General features: G+C 48.0%; 1 long non-coding RNA gene across 2 annotated transcripts; it reads left to right on the top strand.

The window, feature by feature from the left end:
- Positions 1 to 26: 26 nt before the first annotated feature.
- On the top strand, positions 27 to 16386 carry LOC138580247 (uncharacterized). Of its 2 annotated transcripts, none has more exons than XR_011304219.1 (2): positions 27 to 140; positions 16001 to 16386. It is a non-coding gene; the product is annotated as an uncharacterized lncRNA (long non-coding RNA). The 2 variants fall into 2 exon arrangements; XR_011304218.1 differs by having other exon boundaries at positions 45 to 136.
- Positions 16387 to 19718: the final 3332 nt, after the last annotated feature.

Below are 19718 nucleotides of genomic sequence, written 5' to 3' on the forward strand. Positions count from 1 at the left end.
GTCGGACCCATGGACGCCCCTTCCGCCTCCGGGTGGGGCTGACCCCCTTGCGCCCCCTGCAGGGGATGGCCAGCCTCTAAGCATTTGAAAGGGAAGGAAGTCCTGCTGATCAACATTTTGCCAAGGGACCGGAATCGTAGGTTTGAAATGACGAGAGCTGTGGCCTTCTTATCACGCTCCAGTGGATAATGCATTTGAAAACAAATCCATTTGTTCGATGTTGCAGCGAGAATAGTAATCTCTGTTTAAAGGAAAAATATGTTTGTTGGGGAGAATTTGAAGAAGAATGCTATTATTAGGCATATATGCAGTGGTCAAGTGGGGGGACTCATTAACATACCAATTGAATGTGGCGCGACCAGAAATTAGAATATCAAGGTGCGCTCTGAAAAAAGTGGGGTCACATTTTCACAATGCTTGCTTCAAATGGTGCCTTCCTTTGCTTTCAATGATTGAGTTCTGTCGTGGGTTTTACGGTACTCCTCGCTACTCCACAGCCTGCACAGCAGAAGTTATGGGCATCGAGTTTCCAATGGGTTGGATTCTGGCGTGGGTGTACTTGTGCATCACAGCTACACTGGCAAGCGAGAAAGTGTTTTGGTTTGTTGAAACAGAATTATTACGCAACATGTTAACATGGATTTCTGAACTCTGACCTGGTGGGCAGAGGTTCAGAAGGCCAGCCTAGTTTCTTGGAACAGGGTAACCTTCGGGACAAGCCAGACCAATCAGGGTAGCATTGGCGGCAGTCAAGACTAGGTCTCAGGAGGGGTGAGGGTGACTGAAAGACCTCAATGAGCACACAGAGTAAAGGACACTACAAATCAATCCCAGTCAGGTGTATATATATTAAAAATACATGTACATTTATTCAAGGCCTTTGAAGTCCAACACAGAGCAATTATGACCAGTAATATCTTTAAACCAATACAACACTCCTATAACACATATATACAATACCAAGTGGCCTAAAGGGTTAAAGCACAGAATGAGTCCACAACCTAAAAGGAAAGGGAGCAAGCAGTGCGAATAAACTTTAGCCAATCCCACATCAATCAATCCCTAACTGGGAGGCAGTCCAGTCCCTAGGAGGAGTGGAGCCTAGTGCTCAAATGTACTTTCAAATGCTGGTGCACGCGATAGTGCAGGAGGGCGAAACTGGGGTCTCTTGTAGGTTCTGTAGCAACTCAGGAAGGTGGGTGAGGTGATGCAGAACAGGTTCCCACTATTCGTGGAGGGTTTCCCCAAGAGGGCAGAACAGGTTCCAGGAGTTGGGAATGGGACAGTAGCTTAGGCTACCTGTGTAAAGGTGAGTGGCCCTCAGGGGACACTTGTGCGTTAAAGTGGATGGATGCACTAGGGGCCACCGGTAAGGGTTGCAAGTACTCACCGACCCCCGGCGCACTCCGGACCTAACTTCGGCAGTCAAGTCCACTTCGGTTGCAGGTTCAAATGCAGCGATTGTGCGGCTCTGTGGCTTTCAGCAGTGAAGTTACAGCGATGATTCCTTGGCGGGACAGTGGTGATTTCTCTGCTCCTGGTGGATGGATCAGGCCAGTTTCACTGTAGCAGGCTTCAGGGCACAGAGGGGCACCGCAGCAAGGCACGTGCAAAGTTCGTCACCATGGCTGGGTGACACACAGTAACCGCATGCACTCCGATTCAGGCTTTCTGTCTTTACTTCAGACCTGGGAATTGCAAGTATATGAATTTTGGTGTGAGAGTGCCATGAACACAGAGCTTGTGATGTACCAAGTTTCAAAAGTCTCCTCAAAACGGTGGCGGTTTCAGAGCAAAGGTCCTGCACAAGGTGGTCAGCCCACTGTTTGGTCCAGGGACGCGTCCGAAGAGGCTTACTTGCAGGTTTAGATGAAGGTGCAGAGAATAGTTGGTTCCACTGTTCCAATGGGTCAAAGCGCCTTTGCAGACTTCTGGTTTGATCAGATGCAGAGGGGTCCAGCGGGACAACAGCGGGCTCAGGGTGCCAACCTTCCAGCGGGTCACCACCGGTTCCTGGGCTCGGCTTCTTAGTTTCAGGATGCTTGGATCCTATCCTAGGTTCAGTGAGAACTCAAGAGATCGACCTGGCATCGGTGTTTGGAGCCTTCTCTTATCCAGAATTCCTTCACGGCAAAATGAAGAGGACCCAATGGGAGATCTGCTCACATACAGGCACGCCAGACAGGGACCAATCACGGACCACAGTGGTCGCAGTCATTCCCATCACACCAGACTCTCTACCACCCAGGATGTATATTGGAGCTAGACAGTCCAGCCCACATCCTGGAGGTACACACACAAGTCATGCAGAAGCCTGCGAAAGCTTGGCGTTTCGTGGGAGAATGCATGCCCAAATAAGGACTAACCCGGGTCGGCGCGACCTGGGGAAGGTAAAGGGGCAAAATGGCCAAAGGACAGGACAAAGAACCTCGTGACATGGTCATTTTGGAGCCAGGCCACCTTTCTGTGCCAACCGCGGTAAATGCGGTTTGCATGGCAAGAAAGGGTTAACATAAAGCAAACTGATAAGCTGTCACCAGCATAAGGTACATTGTGCGCTTGTAACATGTTGCAGAAAAGTTGCAACATTGGAAAGGACTAAGAGAAACAAAGTCTCCCAGTACTGACTGTTTTTAAGGGCATGCCAGTTTCCCCATAATAAAGTGAGCGAAATCCCAGTGGAGTGCAGCTGAAGGCTGTGCTTCACTGGCAAAGTCAGACTATGGTGTTTAAACAGCAGCAAAAAGTTGGGGTGTACACAACTGGAGAGCTTTACTATCACAAGGATCTAACTCCGTTGAATCTGCCAAATGCTGATTAAGCTCAGGGGAACAAGATGCAAAAATATGTTCAAGCATAACAAGGCATATCATACCCCCAAAGGTGGAGACCTTAGAGCTTTGAAATCAACGAGTCAAATTCTTTAAGGAATCAGTTACATAAGACACCCAAGTACTACCTTCTTTCTTTTTGTACTCTAGTATTGGGCAGTAGTCTTCCCAAACTTCAAGATAAGAGTCTGCAATTTTGCAAAACCTACTCTTTCAGCTTTTGACATCTCCATAATAGCACTGCAGCCAGAGTGGGGTAGTCTGCTGAGCAACCATGCAATCTTATAAGCATTTACAACCTCTTGGACCTCACATGCCTACTCAAATGCAGTCAACCAGTCCAAAATGTCATTCTTCTCATCATACACACTGAGTAGATCTTCAGGAAACCTTGGATGAGAGGAGGGCCCAGACCCTTGTCCAGATCCCTTGGATCTATTGGATTCTTGAAGCTTAGCCAGTTCCAACTGGTGATCCCTGTCATTTTGTTTTTCTGCCTGCTCCGCCTTCTGTTTAGCCATGTGGAATTCAAGCTCCTTCTGCTCAAAAAGCCACTCTTGGTTCTTGAATTCCAACATGGCATCAGCATCAGAGCTTGCAGAGGAAACCTGGGACATTACATCATCTCTGTCTTCCTGGGTACCATGGATAAGTGCAGCGACAGATCTGTCAGATCTGTCAGTGAGAGCAGCCCCACCTCCTTCTGCACTTTCATCTGTGGTATTGGCAGTGAGTTGCAACTCTTGACAATCTATGATTCTTTTAATCATTTCACCTGTTGTACCATGAGCAGGCAAGCCTCTCTCAGTACACACCATTCTCAATGTTTCATATTTTGAAGCATTCAAAGTTATATTGGTCATTGTTTCCATTATTATAGATATTTCTATGGCCTTTACAGTTACTTACTACTAAGGTCACTATGTGTCCTGGGTAGGGGTGATCTGAAATGCCTTCACTAGTGTGCATTACTGGATACCTTTAGTCCAATCACACCTCTGTACACCAATTTGTTCATATGGATTTCGAAACTCTGACCTGGTTGGCAGAGGTCCAGAAGGCCAGCCTAGTTTCTTGGAACAGGGTAACTGTCTGGATAAGCCAGACCAAACAAGGTTTCTTTCTTCTTAATGCGTCGGAGCGCGAGGTCCTGCAACACATCACCTGCCTGCCTGTTTCCCTGGATTCCATTATGGTGCAGTACTGCTTTCATCCCCCTGGTTGAGGTAGGAGCAATTGTTTGATCCACCCCTGCTTCTCCAAAGAATATTGGGCATTTATCTGGAAAAATCTGCACAAAAAAAAAGTTTTCTTTAATTTATTCGGTGCATTTAAGCCTAAATTAACAGTGCCTCTTCATTGCGCATCTGGACAGATTTGTTTTGAGTTCCTGCTTTCTGGCACGGAGTAAATCTGTGTCTGTGTTCTTATGCCTGCAAGAACTGGCACCATACGGTGCTTTCAACATGGCCCCCCCAGGCCCTTTCAACATCTGACACAGTGTTTCCTTTCTGCCTTTCTCCAACTTGCCTAGAGATTGGCTGGGGAGTAGCTTTTTTGGACCAACGAGGGACCGGCAGGCTTTAGGCAGCCCCCTCTGCAAAGGCCCACTTCTAAGGACCCTGTCTGCTCCCTGTCTGCTGCCAGGATACTACATGAAGCCACTCAATGACCTGACCCTCCCTGAGTTTGCAACCTCACTCTGATTGGAGACTGCACTACCAAGACTCTCTTACCTCACTCTCAATGGGTTAGTTCCCCTCCCTCCTTCTGTTTTCCCTTTCGATCCCTTCTTGGCACCTTCACTCTCCTCTCTGCTTGTCCTAACAGTTCTCGCTGTTATGCTCTCTAATGTATACATTTCTGCACTCAGCTCTAACTTCTGATTCATAGCCCACTTCTCTACTTACAGTGTCTTAGCATTCTCGGGAAGATAGCTCAGCGGCAACATGCTCGTCTTGGAAGCAAGACGACAAGGAGCAACACAGGTTCGATCACCTGGTCCACGCTTAGAAACCGCTGGGTATTAAGCGCGTTATAAATAACTAATCATATATCATTCAACTTTGGAAAGTGAAATTTGGGTGTGTTTTTCATTTAACTTTGGAAAGTCAAATTTGGGTATGTTTTCCATTTAACTGTGTGTAATGAGGCAGGTTCCAGGCTCACTTAGGTTACTTCTAAGAGGTTTATTACCGGTTCTCAAGATACAGTTACATAGGACATAAGGACATACAACACTAGCTCCCATCACCCAGTCAGGGAAGATCTAACTGCCTCAATAGGGAACCTTCACCACAAACATTCTCGCATTCACACATCAACATTTCACATGACATCACGAGCTACAGCACACACAGACAGGCACTATATAACACATCTCCCTCCGCTACTGATACACTCATACACTGACACAACACAGACAAGCACATCATAACACATCTCCCTCCTTAATAAATACACAAACACTATGGCATACCACCCACACTAGCATGCCACTTCCAATGGAGACTCCCTACAAGCATAGCAACCGGAAGCTACCCTTACACACTTATGGATACCCCTCACAAAGTATGCAAATCTCCTTCTGTCTGTTCCTGTCACAAACAGACTCTAGGATCTCACCCTAGAATCCTACCTGCCCAGATCCAAGGCACTCAGAGCTACATTCCTAAACCACCACAATTATAATGATTCACCTTCTGCCCGCCCCTGCCACCGGCGGGCCTCCAGGTTGCCACCCTGAAGCACTACCCGACCTCAAAGAGGACAAATACATCACCATAGTGGCAGAAATCAACACAAAGGAAGTACAACGCCACCACTCACCTACAACCACTCAATTCGACTCAGCCAATCGGGCACATGCAACCAAACCAAGGTAGTCAAATACTCCAAACAATTCAAAGACGCTGGCCAGTCATCCTTGAATCCATCGACATCACATCTGGTTGACCACCTACAACCCCGATGACAGCTTAACAAGAGTCAATATGTTAGACCCTGTACCTTCATGCAAAGGACAGGAGCCAGATGCAAAATTACAAAAACAAAGTTACAGAAAAGACACTCATCACCTTAGAACTCCATCCTACATCTTTGCCTCATGGCTTACTTAGCGGGCGTCCCCTGACAGTCACCCCCAACTAAGTTTCAAAACATGACATCCTGTCCCTTAGTGGTGAGTCCTCTACATATTATACCCTCTACTTGACAATTCCGGAGGCGCTACCTCCCCGAATACCTCTTACTACTGCTGGAGGCTCTACCTCCCTGAACTCATACAATGGAGGCGCTACCTCACAAAAAGACCTTGTGGCTATTCAAGCTCACCCATACTTCATACATACTCTGAAGGCGATACCTCCTTGAATACTTAATACTACCACTGGAGGCTGTACCTCCCTGAACCCATGCACTGGAGGCGCTACCTCCCAGTAACCATAGTGGCACTTGCCCACTGTCATTTCTTACCTCTTTCGGAGGCGCTACCTCCCAATAACCTGTTGCAGATAGCGCTACCTCCTACAACCATTGCAGAAGGCGCTATCAAACTTCTACACGAGGCGCTACCTCCTGTTAACCTTCAGACTGGAGGAGACACTATCTCCTATCAGAGTTCACCCTGCAGGCGGAGGCGCTACCTCTCTATAACCATAGTGACACTCACCCACTTACAATGCCTGCCAAACTTCACACTAACACCGGAGGCGCTACCTCTCTCTAACACTATTGTGGCACTAACCCACACACTATACTCACTTTTGGGCGCTACGCATCTCACATCTTCACTGACTCACATCAAACATCATGGTTATCCATGTGCACCCATCGCACCATATACCTAAGAGCCAGATAAAAATGTACTCTGCATTCCAAAATCCTAAATGGATACTCATAACTGTACAATTAGTAATCAATTACACAGGTATAATAACGCCCTACGAGTGTCCTATAAGTACATGTTGCCATTTGGGCAATCTAATACAGCGTACTACAGTTTCATCCTACCAGTCCATAGCCAATTATAGGATCGACGCTGCAATTCCTCAAATTAGTTACATCTAACTTCAAGCATAACCAATATACTCTCACACAGTGACCTATACATTCACCTTAAGAGTCCATAGCCAGTCCTAGGCTTTTCCTGTAACTCCTCAAAGGTGGTTACATCTACATCACCTTTTAATACATTTGAGGCACTCTCATACTCAACTTACACACTGCAGCAATCTGCACCACTCAAGATACTGCTATATCCCAAAATGATACCCTCTGTCAGTTCTTTTGAAACACGCTTAATTATAAAAAAGGATATATTCTTCTGTATCTCATATTCATGTTTCGCTTCTTCTCCTAGCATAGTACTTTAACGCAGTAACCCGGCAGTGACCGCCACGTTGCACAGACCTCTGTCTCTGATTGTGCATTCCGCGGCCCTCACACTATGATCGCGTAGTGAAGTCCATAGTCCAATGCTCATCACCTTCATGGACATCTTGAATCGCACGTGCACATACTGCTGTCCCTTACAAGGGCCCCTCCGTCCTGCTAACGCTTCTCGCCTTCCTCATCGGAAATTCTACAAACATTTCCTACACACGTTGAAGGACGTCATAGGATCATTTATGGACACATCACTTCCCATGTTAAGAAACCTATCAAACTTCTTCGGGCCATTTCTACTCCCTCTGCATCGAGCTTTCAATTTAGCGCATACCAAACTGAAAAGAGGACCTTAGTCCAAACAGGCGCTACGTCACAATGTTAGCACACGTAGAAGGGGTCCCTTTTTTTCCGTTGCTTCACGTCCAGGGGGGTCGCCAAACTCTTCTACATAGTGACTCTCTCACTACAATGTGACCGTCGCCAGCACCCCTTGCATTCTGAGCGACGTCATCATTTGGTCTCAGACCACAGCAGCACATAGAGCTTTGTGATTTCAACCGCCGCTCGCACGCGATGAGAAACCGTTGCTTCGTAGTATCTCAACACTGGGGATTGCATGCAAAGCTATATTTACGCTCATGTCCTTCACCATGGGGCCTTCCCCTGGCCTGCCTTGTCCCTTTCTTCACCTCATGGGACACCAAAACTTCATTTTTGCTCATTTCCTTCACCATGAGGAGCCTTCCCTTGGCTTGCCTTGCCACTTCCAAGTCCCTTTTTTGTCCCTTATCTCTTTATGAGAACGCTTCTCCCTTCTACAGCTATGGGAAATCATCACTTCTTCTTCCGATTAAAAAGGGCATCTACTTCCCTTTTCGCTTTAACACGTTTCACTTCTCTCTTCAAGCAGACTTCTTCACCTTAAGGGCCTAGCTCCCTTCATGATCTTCCCTTCATGGCCCTGCTTTTTTCTTCAGCCCCTGGACCAGCTCTCCCACCACCTTATGGGCAACTGATCCCTCTTGATTGGGACTTTCTTCCTCCTCCCCCTCGGTGCCCTGGGTGATGGGTCTTACTTGTCTTGGGGGCGGTGTTGTCCTTCTTCCGTCCAGCTCTTTCCTGCATCCCCTGCAGCAGGTTTCTTCAGTCTCCTTCTTTTACTTGCACTTGGGTTCTTCTTCCTTTATCCCATCCTCGTTGCCAATGTAATGAAGCAGGTTCCAGACTCACTTATGTTACTTCTAAGAGGTTTATTACCAGTTCTCAAAATACAGTTACATAGGACATAAGGACATACAACACCGGCTCCCATCCCCCAGGCAGGGAAGATCTAACTGCCTCAATAGGGAACCTTCACCATAAACATTCTCACATTCACACATCAACATTCCACATGACATCACAAGCTACAGCACACACAGAGAGGAACTATATAACACTTTGAAAGTCAAATTTGGGTGTGTTTTTCATTTAACTTTAGAAAGTCAAATTTGGGTGTGTTTTTCATTTAACTTTGGCCATTAATTGTAACCTGCTAGACAAGTGGCTGCTCCATACCGCTGTACTTGCATACTTCTCCCACTGCCCCCTCTTTCTACTCACTCATGGCCCCATCCGTTTCTCCTATCTATTCCAACTGCTTCTCTATCAACTATCCTTCCCTTCTCACTAAGTCTGGAAAGAAGAAGTTTAAAAAGGATATCTTGGCCTCAAACCCAGGTCTCCCCATCGCTGATATCTATTCCAGCACCCCTTCCAGACAGACCCTCACTGACATCCTCTTTGTCGTTCCTTCGCCGGATCTATGGACCCCGCATATGATCTCTGTGCTCTGTCCTGTCTCCTCCTCTCCCATTAATGGTGGCATCCGCTGGGAAGTCCTCATGGATTCCTTCGACTCCTCCAGAGTCATCATTAATGTCTACCTAAATGTCACTGGCATGGTCCAAGGCCCTCCGGCCAATCTCCTCCTCTTCAATAGGCGCTTCCCTCGCCCTCATCAATTTCCTTTAATCTCTGGCTGTTCCCTCCTCGCCTCCCTTGGCTACCTTGTCCTCTCTTCTCTCCTCCTCTGCCCTACCTCGAGCTTCCCCCCCTCCGCAGGGTGTACCTCTGATTTGTACCCCTCCCCGGAAGGTCTTTAAGGCTGGCAACCTTCTTCATCTTGCCACTCTAAACTCCCGGTCTTCTGTCAAACACTCCTCTGACATCTGCCACCTCCTGGAAGAACTTGACCTTGATGTCCTCGGTTTTATCGAGACATGGTTCACGGCCAGTCTTGTCACAATCTTTGACACTCACCTCCTTGATGGCTACAAGATCCTCGCTGCATCCAGATTCACCCGGTCTGGAGGGGGTGTAGCCCTGATCTTTCCTGAGTGGATTCCTGCCTCTATCTTTCCCACGCAGACCTACTCCTCTTTCGAATGCTTTGTCTGCAGACTCTCGCTCTCTCCTAGCCCCTCTCTTACTGTTGCTACTCTCTACCGGCCCCCTGGTCAAATCACCTAATTTCTCCCTGAGTGGGCAGACCTCTCTTCTTCCCTCCTGGCCTCAACCACTGAACTCCTACTCCTTGGTGACCTCAACATCCATCTCGATTCTCCCTGTTCCTCATCTGTGCTCTTTCGCGGCCTCTGCGATTCCCTCTCCCTCTCTATCCTCCCCTCTGGCCCAACTCACTCTGCAGGACACACACTGGATGTATTGATCTCATCTGGCCTCCCCCTCTCTATTCCTCTGACTACTCCTCTCTCCTGGAGCGATCACTGCCTCCTCTCCTCTCATCTCTCCCTCTCTTCCCCCAAGCCAAGCCTACCCCAAAATTGCCACATAGCTACTCAGACATTCGGCCCATAAAGCGCGTGTCAGTTGAGGCTTTCACTGCCACCTATTCTCCACCCTCCACCCCAGGCTGACACACACCCTGACACAGCCCTGTTCCTGCTCTACTCTTCTATTTCTACTACTCTTGATGCTCTTGCCCCTGTCAAGTGGATCCGTTGGAAGTCTAAAGCCAGGTGCAATTCCTGGTATGACTCCAAACTAGCTACACTTAAACACAAGTGTAGGGCGGCTGATAGGAAATGGAGGGCTTCTTGTACATCCTCTGACAAACTGGCCTGTCGCCTGCTCCAAAGGCAATACTGACTCTCTGTCCTCACCAAGAAGAGAGTCCACATTCAAGCCTGTGTCTCTGTGGCATCTAACAACTCAGCCAAAATCTTTAAAATCTGCAAGGAGCTGGCCAACCCTGCTGCAGTCTCTACCCCTCCTCTTGCCTCCCAGGGTCTTTGCAATGCCCTTGTCTCTCTCTAAATTCCAGGACATCCTGTGCACCCACTCATCCCCTCCTCCTCTTCCCCGTCTCTGCCTGCACTTTCTGACCCTCCTTCAGTCACCCCCCCACCTTCCGTCTCACCCTTTCCTCTTTTCTCCCCTGAAGATGTCGCTAGACAAATACGATCTATGAAAGCCTCGTCAAAACAGGTTCATCCCTGTTCCTCTAAAACCATCAAGAACCACATTGATACCCTCGCTCCAGCCTTTGTCAATTTCTGCAACGTCTCCTTTGCCTCAGGATCCTTCCCCTGCCCTCTTAAGCACTCCCTTGTGCATCCTCTTCTCAAGAAACCCACAGCTGACCCTTCTTGTCCGGCCAACTATCGCCCTATTTCCATTACTCCCTTTTTGGGTAAACTCCTGGAAAAGCTGGCCATCGCTCAGCTTAACCTTCATTCCGATTCTGTTGGTTCTCTCTGTGACCACCAGTCTGGATTCAGAGCTGCCAGAAGCACGGAAACTGCTCTCCTGAACATCCGTGAAGATCTGCTCTTCAACCTTGACTCTAACATTCCCTCTGTGCTCATCCTACTCGATCTCTCCTCTGCCTTCGACACGGTCAAACATATCACCCTGCTGAACCGTCTCCGTGATAACCTGGGTATCAACGATAAGGCTCTGACCTGGCTAACCTCTCTCCTCTCTGATCGACCCTCCCAGGTTCAACTTAGATCCTTCCTATCATCTATCTCTCTATCTACCTGTGGTGTTCCCCAGGGGTCTAACCTCTCGCCCTGACTTTTCAACCACTCTCGCCCACTGCCTTGCCATTTTCTGCTCAAGTTTCCAGTGCTATGCTGGCAACACTCAACTCATTTTCAGGCTGCCCTCTGCCACCTCCTCCCCTTTCTCATCTCTGATTGCCTAACTGCCATTCAAGGTTGGTGTGCCGCCAACGATCTTTGTCTAAATGCCAACAAGACTGAGATCCTCCTCATCGATACACCATCGCCATCCTTTCCCCTCACTCTCTGGCTGGCCTCCTTTGGCCCTTCTCCTAACCCTACCTGCAAGGCAAAGAACCTCAGAGTCATCTTTGACTCCACACCTTCCTTTTCTGCCCCCATCTCTGATGTCTCTAAAAAGTAAAACTTCCTACTACACCTCCTCAGAGGTACTCTGCCTTTCCTCTAATTCCCCAAGTCTGGTTCTCTCTAGGTTGGACTACTGTAACAGCCTATTTCTAAATCTACCTGTCTCCACCCTTCACCCTCCACCCTTTACAACTAATCCAGAACAGTCTTGTCCTTGGCCTCAAGCCCTGGGATCGTATCTCTTCAGCTCTGAAATCCCTTCATTGGCTCCCAGTGGATGCAAGGATTACAATTAAAACCCTCTGCATTTTCCACAAGGCTCTCTGGGGCCTGGGTCCAAAATACCTTCAACTATCACTCTGTAAATACCTCCCCTCTCGAGCTCTTCGCTCCTCTACCTCTAACTCCCTCAGGGTCAGTTGTATTTCAAAGAAACAAGCTGTGCGTAGATCTCTGTCTTCGGCTGGGGCCTCCCTTTGGAACAGCCTCCCTGCCACCCTGAAACCTGAGGAGAACCATCTCCAGTTCTGGAAGCCCCTCAAGATCTTCCACTTTGCTTCTGCCTTTGCCCCCCTTCTCCCCTGCTGATCTGTTTCTCTCTCAGCACAGTGCACCTGGCCACCCTCGCTCCTCCGGGCCCGGGTACCTGCTCACCCTGCCACACTCCTGCACTGCCTTCGGCCACCCCTTGCACTGGGGTCTGTATCTGTACCCACACAGTCCCCCACCCCCCTTTCTTCTGCACTTATCTGACATACTTTGTCTGGTAAACCCAGCACTTGCCACTTTCTGGCTGCACTACTACTGCTTATTGCCTCTATTTATTTATTTTATTTATTATTACTTATCTGTTTTCTCCTCTGCACTTTCCACTTCTGCCCCCTTCCATGCACTTTTCCCCTTTTCATTTTCCATGCACTTGCGCGTTCTCAATGTCACTGGGCATAGTAAGATTGTTGTTTTTGTTCCCCCATGTTCCCCTCCCTTGCCTTGTCTCGCCCTGAAGCACTTGTGTACGAGCGTGATATAAATAACACATCAATTCAATTCAATTCAAGGTAGCATTGGTGGCGGTTAAGACTAGGTCTCAGGAGTAGTGAGGGTAACTGAAAGACCTCAATGACCACATAGAGTGAAGGACACTACAAATAACTCCCAGTCAGGTGTATATATATATATATATATATATATATATATATATATATATATATATTACAAATACATGTACATTTATTCAAGGCCTTTGAAGTTCAAAATAGAGCAATTATCACCAGTAATGCCTTTAAAACAATACAACACTACTATGACATATATATACAATACCAAGTGGCCTACAGGGTTAAAGCACAGAATGAGTCCACAACCTAAAAGCAAAGGGAGCAAGCAGTGAGAATAAATGTTAAGCAGTTCCACATCAATCAATCCCTAACTGAGAGTCAGTCCATGCCCTACGACAATTGGAGCCTAGTGCTCAAATGTACTATCAAATGCTGGTGCATGCGATACTGAAGAAGGGCGAAAACGGGTCTCCTGGTGGGTCTGTAGCAGCTCAGGAAGGTGGGTGAGGCAATGCAGAACAGGTTTCCACTATTCATGGAGGGTCTCCCCAAGAGGGCATAACAGGTTCCAGGAGTTGGGAATGGGACAGTAGCTCAGGCTACCTGTGGAAAGGTGAGTGGCCCTCAGGGGACACTTGTGCGTTAAAATGGATGGATGTGCTAGGGGCCACCGGTAAGGTTTGCAAGTACTCACCGACCCCTGGAGCACTCTGGACCTAGCTTCGGCAGTCAAGTCCACTTCAGTTGCAGGTTTAAATGCAGCGATTGTGCGGCTCTGCGGCTTTCAGCTGTGTAGTTACAGCGATGATTCCCTGGCTGGACAGTGGTGATTTCTCCACTCCTGGTGGACGGATCAAGCCGGTTTCACTGTAGCAGGCTTCAGGGCACAGAGGGACACCGCAGCAAGGCAACTATGAAGTCTGTCACAACGGCGAGGCGACACAGTAACCGTGTGAACTCAGGTTCGGGCGCTCTCTCTTTACTTCAGACCTGGGAATGCCAAGTATACGAAATTCGGTGTAAGAGTGCTGTGAACACAGAGCTTGCAATTTACCAAGTTTCAAGGGTCTCCTCGAAACAGCTGCGGTTTCAGAGCAAAGGTCCTGCGTAAGGTGGTCAGCCCACTGATTAGCCTAGGGACCCTTCCGAAGAGGAACACTTGCAAGTTTAGATGAAGGTGCTGAGAATAGTTGGTCCCACTATTCCAATGGGTAGAAGCGCCTTTACAGACCTACTGGTTTGATCAGATGCAGAGGGGTCCAGTGGGACAACAGCGAGCTCAAGGTGCCAAACCTTCCAGGTCACCAGCGGTTCCTCGACTCTTCTTCTTAGTTTCAGGATGCTTGGATCCTATCCTAGTTTCAGTGAGAATGCAAGAGATCTACCTGGCATGGGTGTTTGGAGCCTTCTCTTATCCGGAATCTCCAAGCCAAAACGAAGAGGACCCAATGGGAGATCTGCTCACATACAGGCACACCAGACGTGGACCAATCACGGACCACCGTGGTCCCAGTCATTCCCAGCACACTAGACTCTCTGGCACCCAGGATGTGTATTGGAACTAGACAGTCCAACCCACATCCTGGAGGCACACACACCACACAAGGCATGCAGAAGCCTGCAAAAGCTTGGTGTTTCGTGGGAGAATGCATACCCAAATAAAGACTGCCCTGGATCAGCTCGACTTGGGGAAGGTAAAGGGGCAAGATGGCCAAAGGACAGGACAATGAACCTCGTGGCATGGGCATTTTGGAGCCAGGCCACCTTTCTGTGCCAACTGCGGTAAACACGGTTTGCATGGCAAGAAAGGGTTAAAATAAAGCGAAAAGAAACGCTGCCACCAGCCCTGTCCAAGGCACATCTGCTCTTCTCCTAAAAAATCCTTTGAGGGAGTCTACGCCCTTTGGAAACAAATGGAAGACCCAAGTGCACCGTACTTTAAGGTACATTGTGCACTTGTAACATATTGCAGAAAAGTTGCAACATTGGAAAGGACTAAGGGAAACAAAGTCTCCCAGTACTGACTGTCTTTAAGGGCATGCCAGCTTCCCCATAATAAAGTGAACGAAAGCCCAGTGGAGTGCAGCTGAAGGCTGTACTTCACTGGCAAAGGCAGACTATGGTGTTTAAACACCAGCAAAAAGTTGGGGGGTACACAACTGGAGGGAAATGTTACCAATAAATGGAAAACTTTCCTAACACAACACAAACATGTTTCATTAGAATGGCTTGGATACAAATTGCCTCACATCGTTTGGATAACGAGTTTCCTTCTTGTGCCCCAGGTAAGGGAAAGCATCCTCAACTAGGCTAACGGCAGCCCAGAAAAACTGGGAGACGGCGATTTTATGTGGATAACTTTGAAGATCGCAGAGCGTACGCAATGATTAATTAGTTTTGTTAATAAACTTGTTTATTGGGAATTTATAATGCGCCTATACAGAATTTTGTGGCCCAATCCGGTCGCCACACTAGCATGTTTTATTTAAATTGAATATGGGTATAATTTTGTGGGTCGGGCCGGTCGCCGCTTCGGTGGGTTTTTTGTCAATACGTGTAGAGTTTCATGGCCCAGTCTAGTCGCTGCACCGTCATTACCACTCGCAGCAGCCGTCTTGAGTAAAAGACTATCAGGCCATTCTTGAGTGAGTACAATAGTGCTACCATAGCCAGAGCCACAATTCTATCCAGGCTTGAGTATGGTAACGCACTCATGATTGGCGCAAGCAAAGGCTGCATAGCCAGGTGCCATTTCCTGCAAAACAGCGCCTTGAGAATCTTAAAGAAAAAAGCTAGAAGAGACCACATAACCAAAGATAGGAAAGACCTGCATTGGCTGACAATGGAAGATGGAAGGTGGCTTATTTCGATTATTTTCTTATGACAGAGACGAGAGGGGGCCATAACAGGGGATGGCCCCGCTAAGGGGCAGGCCAGCCCCCAGAGACAGCGCTAGAGGGACAGCCTGCATAGCGGGCTGCCTCTCTCCTGGCCACCGCCCCACCCCCCGGGGTTTTCTAGCACCCCCCCTCCTACGGAGGAGGCAGAAGGGGCGTCCCAGGCACAGCCACATCCGGCTTGGGCTTTGGGGAGCAATCATAAGGCGGGGGCTGCTGGGCTCTTTCACTTTGTCACAGTCCCCCGTCTGATGTCCCAACCTACATCTCCTTTTAAGATAGGATGAGCAAAGTGCTGGTATTCATCGAGTAGGTTGAAGGGATTCTGTCATTTGTAAACATTTAAGAAGTTGATAATACATTTTTCAATTCAGTGGATTTAAAAGGGTGTAGGATAACAAGCATGTTTTGTTCAAAAAGGTGTGTAATGTTTGCTAACTTTTCCACAGGCGGAGTTACGGGGCGGTCCTAGTCGGCGAGGAGGTTGACGCTGAGATTTCAGCCATGGACGGTTCCTGGTGCCTGCTTTCGAGCCAAATTCGGACGACGGGCACTGAGTCTCTTATGGACAGTCGAGACTCCTTGTCAAAGCAATTCAGTGATCCCGGGAAAAATTACTGCTTGGCAGTTGAGAACCGAGGCGGACATCTGCTACTCTGAAAAACCGGAAGTGGAAAGTATCACCTGGAACAATAAAACTATTGCAAGCCCGGGTAAAAACTTAAAGGGATACCTTAGAAGTCTAAGGTGATATCTTCACTTAGTGGCTGGGAACGCCACCAAATAGTGTATGACTCCAATAAATGTGATCTTGTGTTTCCAAATTCTATACAAATCGTCTGTGTGATTATTATGAATAATGTATCCATTGCATCTATGTCTTGGACCGTGGAGGGGGGGGGGCATAGTGGGGGTAAGCCCCGCTATACATTAGCATGCAGGCTTGGGCATTAATGGTCTGCCAGCCCGAACCAATGTAGGCGCTGGTGAAACAAGGGTCTTGAGAGGGCTGTGAGCTGTATACCGAAGCTTGTCCACAAACATATTAGCACACCGGCCTGGCGTTTGGGGTTCTGATAGCGTGTAGTCGTACCCAAAAAAAAAAGAAAAAATATTCCCTTTGCTGAAAGGGGAGGTACGGATATGTGCCGTTTTGTCAGAGAGAAGGTTTTCTGAATTTTAAATGGCTACCACAGACACCTCAGGGACTCTGGGCTGGGTCCTTTGTCACTGTCTATGGCAGCCAAAGACCTTTGTTTACCTGCCTGTAAAACTTGTCTGACAGTAATGTAAGGCTCCCCCAGGGACTGGGTGCTCGCTATGGTGTGGGCAGTGCAGGCCACTCCCTTGCGCTAATGGGTGTGATCAGGTGGGAGCTGCTGGGGCCCCGGGTGCGGCTGTTTTGCCAGAGGCGCCTACTTACCACCCTGCTGGATGGTATGGATCAGTGTTCACTAAAGGGAGTGGCCAGGTGCCAGGGAGAGCCACGCCCGAGGCCCATGTCCCAGTACAGACAGGTCACGACCCGCCCGGGAAAGAAATGCGCCTATTCCACGCAGGCAACTTTCCTAAAAGGTCACTGAAAGATGATGAAACCCAGGAAATGAGAAGGGGAAGGGGTCCTCGGCGCTTACCTTGCTGAGGCATCACGCATTGCATCAACAAAACACCAGGACAGCGAGGGAAGGGGTTCGCCCTCAAGAACATGACGACAAAAAAGTCGGTGCACTGAACTGCAAAATTGCCAAAAGAAAGTGGCTACAGGTTCATAGGGTTTGACGACAGACCTGAAAGGGTGACTCATTAAATATTGAAATAGCTCTTACTGCTGCACAACTACATGGCGCCGCTGAAGGATAAAAGGTGAACTTGGCACTGCCATGATTTGGACACATAACTGCAGTTTTCCTACAGGTCTCTGCAATCTTACAGGATTTGGGATGGGACCCTGGTATCTCTTCAGGGGGCACTGCGTCCACAGACCTGTTGCAGTGACATTGCAACCTGTGCTCATGCACATATCTCCTTGGGGATGCTCAACCCACTGAGTTATCCAATGACATTGGAACCAACATTTATATATACATATTGTAAATACATTAATGGTCAAATTAAATTGCAATGTTTACAGGATGGCTAATACAAAAAATAAAATCATGTATTTATTTATTTATTTATTTATGTGAGATGTTCTGGCTTGTATCCCAAAATAAATGTCATGTGATGTAATTGTCATTTGTATAGCGCCTTTCACTCTGCTGTAGCTTGAACGCCCTCTGGGGACTGAAGTCCAAGTATGGGAAATTCATCAGAGGAGTTTAGAATGCGTGTGTGCATTTTAGCCCGCACGAAGGAAAGAAGTCGTGGCCAGGTCCCTGCCAGCCACCCATGCCGGGTGCAGTGGTGTAGTCTGGACAGTATGCGAGAGCAGGAAATTCATTATGTGTGCAGCTAGACCCAATTTTTGTTGTGGAAGAAAGCTGCATTCTAATGGCCATAAGAGTAATTTTAGGGGGGAGCAGGGGTGTTTGTCCCCCCCAACTTTCATGGCACACCATTTTCGCCCCATTCATTTGGCTGGCGCACCTTTTCTTCAGATGTCATGTCCCCCCCAACATTTTCAGCAAAGTTACTCCACTGCTAATGGCAGAGGTGTTGTGCAAAGCCTCTTTGAGTAGTGTAGGCTAGCAGATGCATGCGGGTGGGTAGCTGTGCCTTCGGCTAGTTTCCATAAGCATGGCGTGAGATACGTACCTGTGTGTCCTGTGACTGGTTTCTTGGTTGTGTAGATGCAGCTGAATTTAGAATGGGTTGAATTCAAAGCACGGCTAAATTCTACTCATTGGCTATATAAAATGCACCTAATATAATACATTGTGTAAAGGTGGTCAGGGGACTATTAACAGCTTCCCGATTTACATGCAAGAGGAACTGGGCCCTGGGTCATGACGCAGCTCTTCAGGCACGTGCCGGGTCAAGGTGGTCTTATTGCGGAGGGGATTTAGCAAACCGTCCTCTGCTACTACCTGTAATATCGGTCAGGGGACCGGTCCGGGGACTATTCACAGCCACCTGATGTACATGCAAGAGGAACTGGGCCCTGGAAACACACTGCATCAAGAACGGAAGCCCAGCCATAACAGAGAATAGCCTACTGTCTTTATTGCGCATTCAAATGACAGGGATCGCAACATGAACAACGTAACATTCGCCACACACTCTCTGTGTCTATGCGGTTAACAGCTGGTTTTGTTCACGAATAATATCACAAAATGCGGCTACATCCCAGAAATCTAACGGGGGAAGAGATTGGTTAATGAGGCGAACTTCATATAGGGTCTATACTGGATTATAATGCTTATTGGATAAACCATACATGGTGGCTTCTCCTGAGACCACCTTCTAAAGTATCAAAAGCAGATTTACAAGTCAGTGAAAGGTGGTTGCCCAATGCAGCATAGTGCAAGCTTATCGTGATTTGTGAAGAGGGACTGGACAAAGAGGGTCTTCTCAGCCTTGGAGCCTTGGGCAGACACCAGGTTGAGTGCAACAACTCAAGGTAGTTTGAACAACTCTGAAGGTGATTGAAGGTGCTACATGTTCCCATTAAGTTACCTTCTCCGATCTCCTAAGCCGTGAGACAGAACATGTGCCTTTGATCTGGTCTTACATTTGTATCCTGCTGCCTTCAGCTCTATGGGAACACGCAGCCCTATCTAACCCGAATGAATAGGCAATGTCTGGCAGGTGCAAGTCACGTGTGTAGAAATGGAGCCTTGCAGTCTGTTATTATGATGGTGTTAGCTTGGGATTCTTGCAGGTGATCCATCCCTCTGCTTATCTGGAAACTTTCCTCACCTCTGTGTCCTTGGCTGTCTGTGGATGGCTATTGCACTGGAAGCCTGTCCTGCCAGCCTCAACTGAATCAGCCTGTCGGCTTTCTCTGTGTCTCAAACTCTCAAAGCTTCTCCCATTCATTCCAATGTACCTGTGGCTTCCATTTTAATTTGTATGGCTGTCCCTGTTAACTACGTTGACCATCAGCAAGTTGTTCATATGTATTCTTGTGCGTTGGTGTGGCTAGCTGCCATGGAGTGAGGCAGCAGGGAAGCGAGCTCCCGCTAGATCCTGGAATCTAATACTTCAGAGCGTCTGATTCAGTAAACC

Source organism: Ambystoma mexicanum, chromosome 3p, assembly GCF_040938575.1.
Source record: "Ambystoma mexicanum isolate Mex_15411 chromosome 3p, UKY_AmexF1_1, whole genome shotgun sequence".
Classification (NCBI taxonomy): domain Eukaryota; kingdom Metazoa; phylum Chordata; class Amphibia; order Caudata; family Ambystomatidae; genus Ambystoma; species Ambystoma mexicanum.